Genomic DNA, 14,392 nt, shown 5'->3' with positions numbered 1-14,392 from the left:
TATATGTGAAAATATATGTATCTGAAAATCTACCCAAAATAGGAGGCATGGTGGCTCAGGGGTTAGCACTGTCGCTTCACGGCAAGAAGGTCACTGGTTCGAGCTCTGGCTGGGTCAGTTGGCATTTCTGTGTAGAGATAGCATGTTCTCCCTGTGTTCGCGCGAGTTTCCTCTGGTTGCTCCAGTTTCCCCCACAGTCCAAAGACGCGTGGTATAGGTGAATTGAATAAACTAAGTTGGTGGTAGTGTATGTGCGTGAATGTGAGTGTATGGGTGTTTCCAAGTGCCGGGTTGCATTGTAAAACATATGCTAGATAAGTTGACTGTTCATTCGGATGTGGCGACCCCTGATAAATGAAGAGACTTGCTGAAGGAAAATGAATGAACGATTAAATGTTTTTGTAGTTAAAAAAAGTTCTACAAAATTAACATTTTAGGTTGGGTACAAATGATCATTTTTTGTAAACAAATATGAAACAAAGGTAGTCTGCGCAACAGAATCCACTTCTGAAGAGTTATTTAATAAACATTTTGGACAATAAAATAATGTAAATTTGGGGTGTAAGGGTGTAAAACTATATGAAAGTCAAAATTTCTTTCTACCAAATCCGAAATTGTAATTTACTAAACCTAATAATAGAAATTTTTCAGTAATTCAGACAAATATGAAACTGGCAGTTTCATTATAAAATAAATTAATGAGGTTTAATCAAAACTCCTCTGCAAAGTTTTTTTCAACAAGGCAGTCTTCCTGAGTGGTTTGTAGACATGTTTGTGTTAGACAAGTGCTAGATAAAGCTTTATTTTTTATCTTTCGTCAACATTAGTCCTAATTACCACCACAATACAGCTTTACAAATACACAAACATCTGCTGACAATTAGTGTGAGGTGGTAGTCAAACAGTGATTATCAGCCTCATTAAGGGGGAGGTGAATCTCATTATGTGTGTTTAGAGTCCTGACGACATAGATTAGTGTCGGGAAGTTTGAATCAACCCTCGCCCCTCATACACACACACAAACACAGACCACACAGAGGGGCAATGAGTCTAGAATACACAACTCACCTGACCAATCCGCCAGAGTACACCTCCTGAGAGCCTCATTCAATCAATTTCTAAAAAAAAATAAAAAAATTAAAAAAATCTAATAAACCACAGATGACATGATAGACTCATTTCATTATTCTAATGTATTTAAATGGTATTTCAGTTTGTTATTGTGTAGTTCACAAACCAAAGATAGACATCAATATTCAGTTTTATTTGTATGTATATAAATTTACATATATCTTAGCTCTAGTAACTCATCAACACAAGTAATAATCTGCACTAAATTGATAAGCTGTGTGTGTTCTGAATAGTCTTTAACAAAAGACAGAAGTCTACAGCCTAATGGCATTCTGGTTCAGTCTGATTCACTTAAGTCAAGACTGATGCAGTCATTTTTAAATGCTTCAGAAATCAATATGAAATCAGTCAGCTGCCAATGCAATAACTGAAAACTGGCAAAATGTAACAGCTGAACATTATTAATAAATCTATTAAGCCTGATTTTAGTCATACAAAATAATTACATTATTAACAGTACAGGGCTCGAAATTGCGACCATTTTGGTCGCATATGCGCCCGAAAATTAATCTATGCGACCTCATAATATATCTGGGAGCATTAGTGCGACTGCAGATAATGGTTGTAGTGCGACCTGTTTTGATTTTTTGTAAAAACGTGCTGAATCGCTCTTCCCTGCCGCTATATTGGTTCATATTAGCTGTCATTCACTCAAGGTTTTCCGCTGTCAGATGACAGGGAAGGAGCTTTTATGACCACAGGAAATGCAAACGGCTTAAGAGTAAAAACTTAAAGCACAAGTTTGAAAACCCCACCTAAGTTGAGGCGCAGATGAAAGCGATCATGACACGTCACGTGGTGAATAATGATCCGCCAGCTGAGATCAATCGAGTACGCGCTTCTTGGAGAAGGTGCCCGAATCTCCATGCGTCGCATTCACTGCGTGTTCAGCCCAAATGTCCGCTAAAAGTCAAATCTAATACTGCATCATCGCCAAAGAAGCTCGCCTTTACTAAGTTTACACTGAAACTGCGGTTCATAACAAAGACCGGATTTGCGCCGATGGTTAGCGCAATAATCTTGCGCTGCCTACTTATTAATTAAGTCGGCTGACTCGCCTGCTTTCCACAAACACAGAAAAATGAAGATCAGCTCAGACTGAACCTTTAAATTGACACAAACTGAAACCAAAACTTTTAAAGAGTGATAGAAGTGAGACTTTACTTACTTTCTTTTGTCTATTCTTTTTTGAGTTGTATATTATTTTTTTATTTATTGACTGATGACTGCTTTGCAGCTTTCATCATTGAATTGAATGATTTAATGTTAACTAATGCACCCTTATTGTAAAGTGTTACCTGATTTATTATAATCTTTTGTTTGTTTTGTATCAGAAATATTATTTATTAAATTGACATGCATATAAAAACAGCAGTACAAAATAAATATTTCTTACTGCAATGCTTCATTTTTGTTTGATGCAAACTATACAATTATTTTTCATAAAGTAACAGACTTTTAATAGCAGATAACCTACATTCATGCACATTCAAGGCAGTATCATAATGAGAAATGGAATTCATTGTTACTATTATTGTCATTTTCATCATCATTAATATTCTATGGCCTAATTATTAGACATTCATTTTGGAATTATTGCACACAAATATCAATGTCTTCGCAGCATTAGTTAGATAGTTGTTTCTGGTTTTTGTTAGTCCTATTAATATTGTTTTAAAATACAATAAATCCCTTAAAAAACAATTTGCAGCTGTGCTCATTCATTTTTGGTGGGTGCTCCTAAATTTTTTTCTGGTGCTCCTAAAAATTTTTTGGTGCTCCTAAATGTTTGAAGTTGGGAGCACCGGTGCTACCAAGTAAAAAAGTTAATTTCGAGCCCTGCAGTATAAAAGTGGATAAATAAACAGTTTGACTAGTCTATATGTTAATATTATGCTTTAAAAACTGATTTTACTTGGAAATTACTAATAATTTCTGCAAATAATAACTGCAAATTAGGAGGGGGGAAAATGACACCATTTTAAGCAGCCAAAATAGAAAATAGCATACATAATGTTATATATTCGCATTTGTAAATTCTAATTTAAAACATATTTTATTAACATCCACCAGTTGACTGTCTTGTTGACAGATAACATTACCAATTATAAATTGTTTACAAAGTGTCCAGTATATCTCATTTACTACATTCATTTAAATATATTTACAGCCAACATTCAATTTAATACTTTGTTAACTATGTATTCACTTTCTGTCAATTGGGACATTTTGATAACGATTAAGGAGACTAAGGATAATTACTGGCATATTTAAATATTCATAAACACATACAACATAAGGATAATATAAATGTAAACTCATTTTGTTAACTTTGTTTTGACCTATGGTTTTTACAGCCGTTATCCAACCTAGCTATTATTTTCTATGTTCTAATTTAAAGCTTTAACGTTAACATAAAGGTTCACCAATTGTGAATCACAGTCAATATTACTAGAACTGTACACTACATCCCATTTACTACATTTATTAAAAAATATATACCATAACGTTACGTTACATTTGTCCTCCAAAAGAAGTAACGTATAACTTACCTGAATTTATTTTAGTAACCATTCACTTCGTGTCAAAAGGGAACAACGGGATAACGTTATTTGATAACGGATTGAGACTGACATATTTGTATATTTATAGACACGAATGAGATAAAGATAATATAAATGTAATACATATTTTGTTTCTGCATTTGACCTATGGTTTTGAAAAGTTACCTAACGTTAGCTTTAGCATAACGTTCGTCGTTGTTCAGACGCCGAAAACGCAGGTGTTCACTTTCTTTTCATCCCTTCAACGGCAAAAAAACACATTTCATTTGACTATAGATAACTATTGACATCATTCATCACTATTTTCGTTGGATGTGTCCTAAAATGTTCATTTTCTGTCTAACAACTTTCAAAACCGCGCCAAAAGATTCACTATGTCGCTAGAGCTGCCTTGTGCCTTTCATTCGAATCAATAAGAAGAACCGATTCAAAAGAGTGACTCGTAGACGAATCGAACAACTGATGAGCGATGTCATCAGAGGCTGCTTAACAAAATACTGAAAATACTGACCGTAAACATGTCATTATCGCTAAAATATAGCGGAGAGAAAATATCTTAGGTACTCTTTTCCACCCAGAAAAAATATCTATTTGTCATATTTATAGCGAATCAACTTTATCTTTAGCTTATTGTCCTCACTTGCGAGTCACAGCCTAAGAGTATTGCATACACTTTATGTTAAATTTAATGCACGGAAAGAACCATATAGAAACATATAGGTTTTGATATAGGCTTAATATAGATTTGATATAGGTTCATATATGTTTATATAGGTTCTTTCCGTGATTGTCAGGATTGTTTTTGTGTTATATATTTGTAGTATTTATTTGTCGAATTTATAACATTCATTAAATTATAAACTTATAATTCATAACTTTTTTTTTTTTTTATAAATTATAGTTTTTTAAATCAATTGACGTGAATAACAACTTAAACTTGCTACTTCTGAAGTTTTCTTTCTTCAATAACAGTTTTTAGCATAGCAAAACTATTGAAGCTGTAGGTTCAATTGGGCTAAGGACAAGGGCAATGACAGGGTTTGTACATTTGTAAAGTGTGTTTAATAAAGAAAATAAATCTGTGAACCAAATAAATGACACATTCCTTTACAGAACAACTCACAGAAATTAACCATCAGTTTATTTAAGATTTTTTTTTGGAATGAAATACTTTTTATTTACTGTATTTATCATCTTTCTGGTAGAATGTCCCTATTATTTGTTGGGACAACTTAAATGTAGGCCTGCCTATATATATATATATATATATATATATATATATATATATATATATATATATATATATATATATATATATATATATATATGTATATATATATATATATATATATATATATATATATATATATATATATATATATATATATATATATATATATATAGTTTAAATGATAATATATATACTAATAATGATAATAAATATTTTAAGAAGAGTTTTTTTATACTTTTAACAAATGTATATTTTTTATGTTTTGGAAATATTTTATCAAATGCATTATAACTGCTAAAAACTGCTAAAAACTATGCAATGTTTTAAAGTTAGTGTTTCTCTTTTCTTTCATTCTTTTTGCAAATGAGTAGGCCTAAAGGTCTGTATATGCGTGCATGTTTTGACTGACCTTTAGATGTTTAGTTTTCCTCAAAACAGTAATTACCCTGTCTGAACCTGTGGACACACACATATACACACACTATCTGATGTTGACAAAATGCTCTTCTTTCCTAGGTAATTCCCAATGTCCAGATTTTCTCATTATACACCTTCACAAAGTAATGAACTGTGTTGTGGCTGAAATGTTCTTGGAATAACAGATTGATTAAAATAAGCCTGATTACATACATTAAAACAAATTAGACAAACAAATCAGCACGAACATATATTTAAGCCAATAATTATTATGCTTTTGAATAAAACAGGTATATCGATCTCAGCTAGTGTGTCTGAGCAGAGTGCCAGTGAGGAGATATTGACATGAGGGCTGAAAACATCCCCAGTGTTTGTTGAACCTTCAAATTTGTGTTCAATCTATAAAGCCCAAGACACTGAATTTACTTTATAGGGTTGCCAACATTTGCATTAGCAACATTTCTTGAAAGCAGCTAAAAGCATGAACATTTATATTTCATAACAGCATCTTAGTTCTCCCACAGCTTTTAACATCTTCTATTTTGTGCATCAGTGTTTCATGTAATTAGAGAGCTCTTTCAGATGCATCAATCAAAAAAAAAAAAAAAAAAACAAAACAAAAGATCAATCAGTCCAATTGATTTCTCACAAGAACACATCAAGGGCAATCAATAGTCCTTCATATAGGTCAAGGCTGATGCTCAACATTTGCTGAAATGCAAATTGCACTTTTTACATTTCCATAATACTTGTTACCCAATGATACTGAAATGTATTGATCCTAAATTATTAGTTTTTTTACGATTGACTTTTTGAAAGTAAGGCTCATTTTGTCAAAACACTACACACAATTTACACATCCACACACACACATACAGCAGAACACATCAGAACTTTTGCAAAATGAAACACTTATTCAAAACTCTACAACAATATAACAAAACACAATTTTGACACACGCTTCATTTGAGATATATCTGTTCGCTTCATTTACACACTGCTGATCTCAATCTTAAACACTCTCATTTCTAATTGACTAATACTGATAATCAGGGTTTGAGAGGTATTGCTATAAAGTACATGAACATACTGTATTCACCAAACAGTGAAAGACTGATAAAGTTAAATATTGCCCTATCCTAACAAATCATACAACAAATGTAAAGCGCATTTATTCAGTTTTCTGCTGATGTATACATTTCAATATATATATATATATATATATATATATATATATATATATATATATATATATATATATATATATATATATATATATATATATATATATATATATATATAAAATCCCATCCCCTGTCTTCTATTTATCCATCTTCCTCCCTTTCGCGCTTCCTCTTCCATACTGCGACATTGGCTTCTATATTTATTGAAGATAAATTTTTATTGTAAAACATATTTATTAAAGACTACTATTTATAGCTATACTATTGTAAACATATATACCGAAGACTAATAGTTTATACCTATTGCTTTTTTATTGTGGTTACAGCTGATTGGTGTGTCCACAGTTTTGCACCAGTGTGTGCACACCTGATGGCTGTGTTGGTTCATGTGTGTGTTTTTTCCTTGGAAATTGCAAGGAAATTCCTTCATGAAAAATATCTGTGTCAAAAACATCCAAGTGTGTTTAGTGATCTGCAAATCAATGTGTGTAATGTTTTGCAAATGTGTGAAGCTGACTATGTGCTTACAGTTGTGCAGATCTAGCGTTGTGTTTTGCTCCTTGAGTGTAAGGTTTTGCTAATTGTGGGAAAAGTTTCATTTTAGTGTTTAAGCAATCATAAAAAAACTGTAATACAAATTTTCCAAATGTACTGGTTCCTAAATGAGGAACAAAATATATGTATTGTCTATTTAAACGAGCGCGATAGGCTGGCTGAATAGATGGATGGATGAACGGATGGATGGATGGATGGATGGATGAATAGATGGATGGAACAATTTCATGGATGGATGGAACAGTGGATGGATGGATGGATGGATGGATGGATGGAACAATGGATAAATAGATGGATGGACCGATGGATGGAACAATAAATGGATGGATGGATGGATGGATGGATGGATAGAACAATGAATGGATGAATGAATGATAAATAGAACAATGGATGGATGGATAGAACAGTGAATAGATAGATGGATGGATGGACGGAACAACAGAACACTATACGGATGGATGGAACGATGGATGGATGGATGATAAATAGAACAATGGATGGATGGATGGATGGATGGAGGGATAGAACACTGGATGATAGATAGAACAATGAATGGAAGGATGATAGATAGATAGAACAATGGATGGAAAGATAGAATGATGGATGGATGGATGGATGGATGAATAGAATGATGGATGGATGGATGGATGGATGGATGAATAGAATGATGGATGGATGGATGGATGGATGAATAGAATGATGGATGGATGGATGGATGGATGGATGGATGATGGATGGATGAACAAATAGACAGATAGAATGATGGAATGATGGATGGATGGATGGATGGAAGGATGGATAGTACCTTCTTCAATATAGTGCTGTACTGCAGTCAATCACTCTTAATGGTAAGAGTTACTAATAAAGAGAAATGTTTATTGCTGTAATTAAGCAGACACATTCACAGATTCGTATTCCACGCCATTTAACAGGCTTTAGAAAGGCAGCGAGAGATGGAGAGAGGGCTATTGTGGAGACATAAATGCGTCTGCCTGAATATGCTGCCTAATTATGTCCTTTGAGACCAGGACAAGAGGAGAGAAAGAAGCAGGAGAAAGCAGGATGAGGAAGAGGGAGAGAATAGAGGGGGAGGAGAGAGAGAGAGCCTCCAGGAGTCTCAGACAGAGACAGAGGTCTTAAGCCACAGATGAATGGAGGAAGACAAACTAAACAGACATGAGTATGATGGAGAGGGGGAGTTGGGGGAGGGCCGGAGAGACTGACAGAAAAAGAAAAGCCGTTGAGAGGAAGGAAAGAACACTAGAAAGACAATGGAAACACAAGAGCAATACTTTTAGTCAGCCTTTCTATTATGAAGTGGAGGACTGCATGTGTACAAGAGACTTAAGACAAAGACTTGCACACACAATGCCATTCAGAGATTAACCGGGAGGGCAACATTTATTTATTTTTTAGGTTTATTCATTAAGCATTGGCTTTTACACTTTGCATATCTGAAGCACAATTATATATACATGAAGCCAAAATTATTAGGCCTGATTTTTTTTGTCCATTCTTAAATATTATATGTGCCAAAAAATTTGAATATGGAGGGAAAGTCTGTTTATTTCAGTAATTACTTTCAAAAAGTGAAACGTGTGTTATATTAGTTCACGACACACAAAGTGAAATATTTCATAGATTAAAGATAAAGAATACTCAAATCCAGTATTTCACAAAATTAGAATATCATGACAAACATTGTAGGCCCCAGTGTCTCAATCTAGTCTGCTAAATACCGCAAAGCCTTGAGATGGTTTCAGTCTGGCTTAGCAGGCTTCAGAATTATGGTGAAGAATGCTGACTTGACGGTTGTGCAGAAGACCATCGCTAAAAACCCTCCATAAGGAGGAAGAGTCTTAAAAGCCAATTGCAAAATAAGCTGGATGCTCTCAGAGTGCAGTATCTAAGCATATTAATAGCGTGTTAAGAGGAAGGGGAAACTGTGGTTGGAAAAGGTTTCCCCTTCCTTAACACCTCAACTGAATCAAAGGCTGATCACCTTCATGCCACACCGCTTTGGAGCTGTACTAATTAGTGTAAAGTACTATGGACATAATACAATACATCAAACCCATTTCAGAATGCCCTTTTTTTGGTCACACGAAGGCTCAATCCCAAATCTACCACTTAGCATTTCCCCTTACCAATTCATGTCCCAATTCTCTTTAGATTGAAAGTGTATGGCTAAGGGGAAGGGGTAGATTGCCCTTTTGAACAGAGATTTTTCAGGATCACGAAACCAAGGGTTAAGGAAATTTCCCAAAATACACCAGCCACAATGGCAGGATAGCTGCAGTTAGAAGTAAGGAGATTAGTATTTTTTAGTTCATTATTATCATTCATTATTATGAATTTTTACAACAAACAAGGACAAATTTTTATACATTCATAACCACGTTCATGATTACCGTCATGCTTTAAAAAAAAAACGCTAAAATAAAAACCGCTAAACTTCGCAATCTATAATGCATAATCATAACTCCTGTAAAGCAGTCCCTCAATATTCTGACACTCGATGACACTGGAATACCCTGTCAGAAAAGTCTAGTGGCTGGGATTGGACTTTTTACAGTGTCTGCTACAATGTTAGGGTGCTTTCACACCTGTGAATCGATTCAGTTGTTCCGAAACAGAGATTACAGATGTTACATTGTTGCTCTTTGCTCTTGGAGCGGTTTGCTTTCACACTGCAAAGTTTCTAATCGAACTAACAGAGCTAAAACAAGTCCCGTGTGGGTTAACTCTCCTCACATTGGTCAGAGTGTCAGGGTTTATTTGCAGCGTCCCGCTCGGCTGTCAGGAGAGGTGGTGGTTTGGTGGTGATTGACAAGGTGCGCGCGCACTCGACGTGTCTGAGGAGAGATGCGGTGGGGAGGGGTAAGAAGGGTGCATGACAATGCCTATTTGAGGACCGGGAGGGAGACGCAAGATTACCGGGAGATCATCACTCGTTTGTGGGCATCCGGAGACTTGCAAAACTTCCCGCCCTACTCATAATTCTCTCTTCATATAGCCGTATGCCTATTACATATCTAGAAAACACTGTGATATAACCGCGCTCGGATCAGTTCGCTTTCTCATTGCAATCGAACCGCTCCAGGGTTCGTTTCAATCGAGCCGAGACCACCTCACTCAGGCGGTCTCGGAGCGATTACTCTGGCGCGGAACAGAGCGCGATTGCCCTGTTCACATATGCCAAACGAACCGCGCTAACTGAGCAAACGAGACAGCTTGCAAAACAAAAGTGTAGGTGTGAAAGCACCCTTAGTGTTGTTTTTTATGTGTTTACATAGATGAATATGGCCACTGTGTAAATGCACAGTACAGTTACAATCTTATTGCCACATTAGATCGTTATGATAACATAATATATGCCTTCGGTGATTTCCTGTATAAATACCAAGACATAACGCAACTGGAATAACTGCAGCAGTCACGATCGTCTGATCTCATATGAGGTAAGAGATCACGATGACATGTGATGATGTGTGCAGGTGCTGTAGTGCTGTCCCATTTCTTAGAGGTAAATTTTAAAGCCCTTCCCCTTCACACTTGGTTTTAAGGGCTAAAGGGAAGGGTCAGGGGTACAAAAATAGAATTGGGCCGAAATAGTCTAATTTCAACCCAGGCTCATTCTAAAAACGTAGTCCAGCCGACATTTCTGGAGACCGCGAAATACGTCCCGGGAGGTACGTATGGCTGTATTTTTTTTTTTTAAGCGAACGCTACGGGGCGGTGTGACGCCGTTCCCTTTCGCGCTTGTCGGCTGACCGCTTACCTCCATGTGGAGGGCTTTCCCGCTGCAGTCAGTTTGTCCCGACAGCTCATTGTGTGCGTCGGCGGACTTCAGATGCAGAGAGGAGGAGTTGACAAAAGGCGTCCGGGTTCAAGTCTGGGGAAGAGTGGTTCCAGAAAACAGAATCCAGCGAACGAGTTCATAATGGTGAGAACGCGGTGAAATCCAAAAAACAGACGATGGTTTTTCTTTTTCTAGACGGCTTTTCTAAATTGTTGCTGGGGTTTAGGGAAGTGAGCGGGCGGGCGGGTCAATCGGTAAAACTGGTTGGGTTCAGGGAAGGAGGAGGGTGGGTCAGCCGATTGGCCGGTCGCGCAGTCAATCATTTGGTCAGTCAGATAGCGGCCTCTGGTGGGTTGACACGAGAACAGCGCGGGCGCGGGCACAAGCGGCACTCGCAAGAGACGTTCGAGATACGAAAAAGCGCGCACAGCGGCCTTTCGCGAATTCGCGAAAACTAAAAATGCACAAATACGTACCTCCCGGGATGCATTTCGCAGTCTCCAGAAACGTCCGCTGGACTACGTTTTCAGAATGAGCCTGGGTTGTCTAATTTTGTGAAATACTGGATTTTTTTTTTTCATTTTTAATTCATAATCATTTAAATTGAATCAAATGAAGGTTTGAAATATTTTACTGTGTGTTGTGAACTAATATAACACACAAGTTTCACTTTTTGAAACAAATTATTGAAATACATGCAGTTTTCTTGATATTCAAATTTAATTGGGCACATACCAGTAGGCTATATATCAAAAGTGCTCATTTTCATTATTCTGCTGATGAGTCATACACAGCTGCATCTACACTCGATCTGGCCCTTTCTCAATTACAGATCGCTTTAAACTAGTTTTAAATGCCAATAAAACAAAACTTATATTATTTTCAAATTCAAAACAAACTACATTTTATTTGTCCTGGTACAAATATCTTGGAATTTTAATTGACGATACATTCTCTTTTAGTTCTCACATTCAGCAATTGAAGAAAAAATTAAAAGGGATTTTAGGCTTCTATTTCAGAATTAAGAACTGCCTTTCTTTTGATGCTAAAAAGAAGCTGGTTGATGCAACATTTATATTTGATATTGGACTATGGTGATGGTATCTATATGCATGCTTCGTCTTAGAGTCAGCATGCATTGGATATTGTTTACCATCGTGCACTAATATTTATAACTATAAATCCCTTACTCATGATTGTGTGTTGTATACTAGGGTAGGTTGGTCTGCTTTGTCCATTTGTTGGCTCAAGCATTGGCATATCTTTGTTTACAAATCAATACTGGGTTTACTCCCTTCATATCTCCAGAATTACATTTGTTAAAAAAGTCCTTAGCTATGGCCTTCGATGTGAACTGTCCCTTTATAATTTTTTATAAACTGTCCCTATGTATTTTTGCTGGTTGTTCAGAATACTTATTTAAAATGAGCAGAATCAACACAATTTTTAAGGACAACCTAATTGTTTCATGTTCAATACACTTAAATTTGCTAAAGTTAACTTAATCGATTGATTTGTGTTGGGACAAGAAGGAATTGTCGAGCATTTCTGTACAGTAAGTAATCTACACTGTAAAAACTGCTGGATTCCACACAATCGATTTGTTTTGGGACAACATGAAGAAATTAAATTAACTTAGTAGCTTTTACAAATTTTTTACAAATTTGGTTGTTTTTTTCTCATTTTAAATTAGTTTGAACAAACAGCAGACATAATTTCTTTTGAGGTTAGGTGAACTCTCTTTGCTTTTAGAATGGAGATATCAGTGAACTGCATTTTCATGAACATGCACATGTGTATGTCCCAGACTGTTCGGTGCCGTCTGGGTTTGCTTGCTTCAGTGGTGAGGAATCTGGTGAATGTATTTGAGAAAGGTGGAAGAAAGTGTAGAAGACTCTGACAGGAGCAAATATAACAGCAGATGACTGCTGCTCAATGTAGAGGTCAGCCAAAGTCTGTGTATGTGTGAAATCTACGGCCGTTTTGTGACCTAAAATAGATGTGTAGTGTGGGTGTTGTTTTGCCATTTCCCAAATGTTTCTGGGATCGATTTTGAGGATGTCGTTTTGATATTTTGTATAACACAGTATTAAACTGTAATATGAGCTGGAGCTGTAATCGAGCCAGACAGATTTCAATTCGAGCCTGTCGAGTACATTTTGATTGGCATCTTTTAAAAGCCTGAACTTGTTTAAGCCAGACATTATTCAAATGTGCACATGAATTGAATTTGAATTGAATTGAATTTTATTTGACAGATTTTAGACAAACTGTACAAAAAGTATTCCATACACTTTGTTAAAAAAAACTGTCGAGGATAAAAACACAATAAAGCCCTGGGCTTATTTCCATTGTGGTCCTCTGTTAAATAAAAACAATGTATGGCTTCAAAATACTAATGAAGAATAAAACAAACAGTCGCCACAGCGGTACGAACAGCCAACCTATCCAGCACAATGTCCCTCCAGCCGCCAACCTATTCACACTCAAGTAACATAATTTAAAAGATCCTCATCCACCATGCAAAACTAATTATCCTCATCAAACAACCATCTTTTAATAGCCTTTTTGAACAACCTTAAATCTTTTATTTCCTTGATTGCTTTTGGTAGTTTGTTCCACATGATTGCACTTGTATATAAAAACATATTTTTCCCCACTAAACTTCTAAATTTAAATAAACAAATATTAAAATCCCAACTCCTAGTACTGTATGAATGCTGTTGCCTCACCATTTGAAAATAGTTCATCAAATAGCTAGGAACCACATTATTAAACATTTTACGTACCATTCCCAGTTTTAAAAAACACACTCTATTACTAACAGTTAACATACCTAATTTATTAAAAGACTCTTTGTGCAAATGTGCTCTAGGATGCATTTTTAAAATTATTCGTACTAATTTATTTTGTGCCTTTTGCAATTTCTCCTTCAAATTTTGTGAGCAGCTACTGTACCAAAATGACGTAGCATAATCAAAATGGGGTTGAATTAAAGCTCCTGCCAACAATTGTAAAGAATGAACATCCAAAAGATCAGATTGCCTTGCTAAAAACCTAATTTTTCCACATATCTTCGTAATAACTTTTTTTGCCATAGCATCTCCTGATAATTTATTATCTATTAAGCAACCCAAATAGTTTATCACATTTTTTGACTGAATTTTCCAATCATTAATCTTAACTACCAAATTATCATCTTTTTTTAATTTCACTCTTGAAGCAAATAAAATAGCCTCTGTTTTACCCATGTGTAAAGAAAGTTTGTTGTCTAAAAACCAGTTGTAAACACTTTTTAACTGTGAACTCATAATTTCTTCCAGGGCCCTTTTGTCATGATGAGATACTAAAATTGCGGCATCATCAGCATAAAGATAGAGCTCCTCTGAACACGCTATTTTTAAATCATTAATATATAAAAGAAAAAATAATGGACCTAAAATACTTCCTTGAGGTACTCCACAGTTGATTGATAAGGGAGCAGATAATATACCCTTTATATCGACTC

General features: G+C 35.5%; 1 long non-coding RNA gene across 3 annotated transcripts in view; it reads right to left on the bottom strand.

Annotated features, from left to right (window-relative positions):
• The window catches only part of LOC141378861 (uncharacterized), a 70,995-nt gene extending 66,871 nt beyond the window's left edge, over positions 1 to 4,124 (bottom strand). For all 3 annotated transcript variants that reach the window (XR_012394393.1, XR_012394382.1, XR_012394388.1), the window contains exons 1-3: positions 3,861 to 4,124; positions 3,684 to 3,708; positions 1,069 to 1,118 (exon numbers count right to left, since the gene is read on the bottom strand). This is a non-coding gene — a long non-coding RNA (uncharacterized lncRNA). The remainder of the gene's footprint in view (positions 1 to 1,068; positions 1,119 to 3,683; positions 3,709 to 3,860) is intronic.
• Between the last annotated feature and the right edge of the window lie 10,268 nt (positions 4,125 to 14,392).

The sequence above is a fragment of the Danio rerio genome, chromosome 2 (genome assembly GCF_049306965.1).
Source record: "Danio rerio strain Tuebingen ecotype United States chromosome 2, GRCz12tu, whole genome shotgun sequence".
NCBI classification, from domain to species: Eukaryota; Metazoa; Chordata; class Actinopteri; order Cypriniformes; family Danionidae; genus Danio; species Danio rerio.
This window is presented reverse-complemented; position numbering and strand designations above follow the sequence as displayed.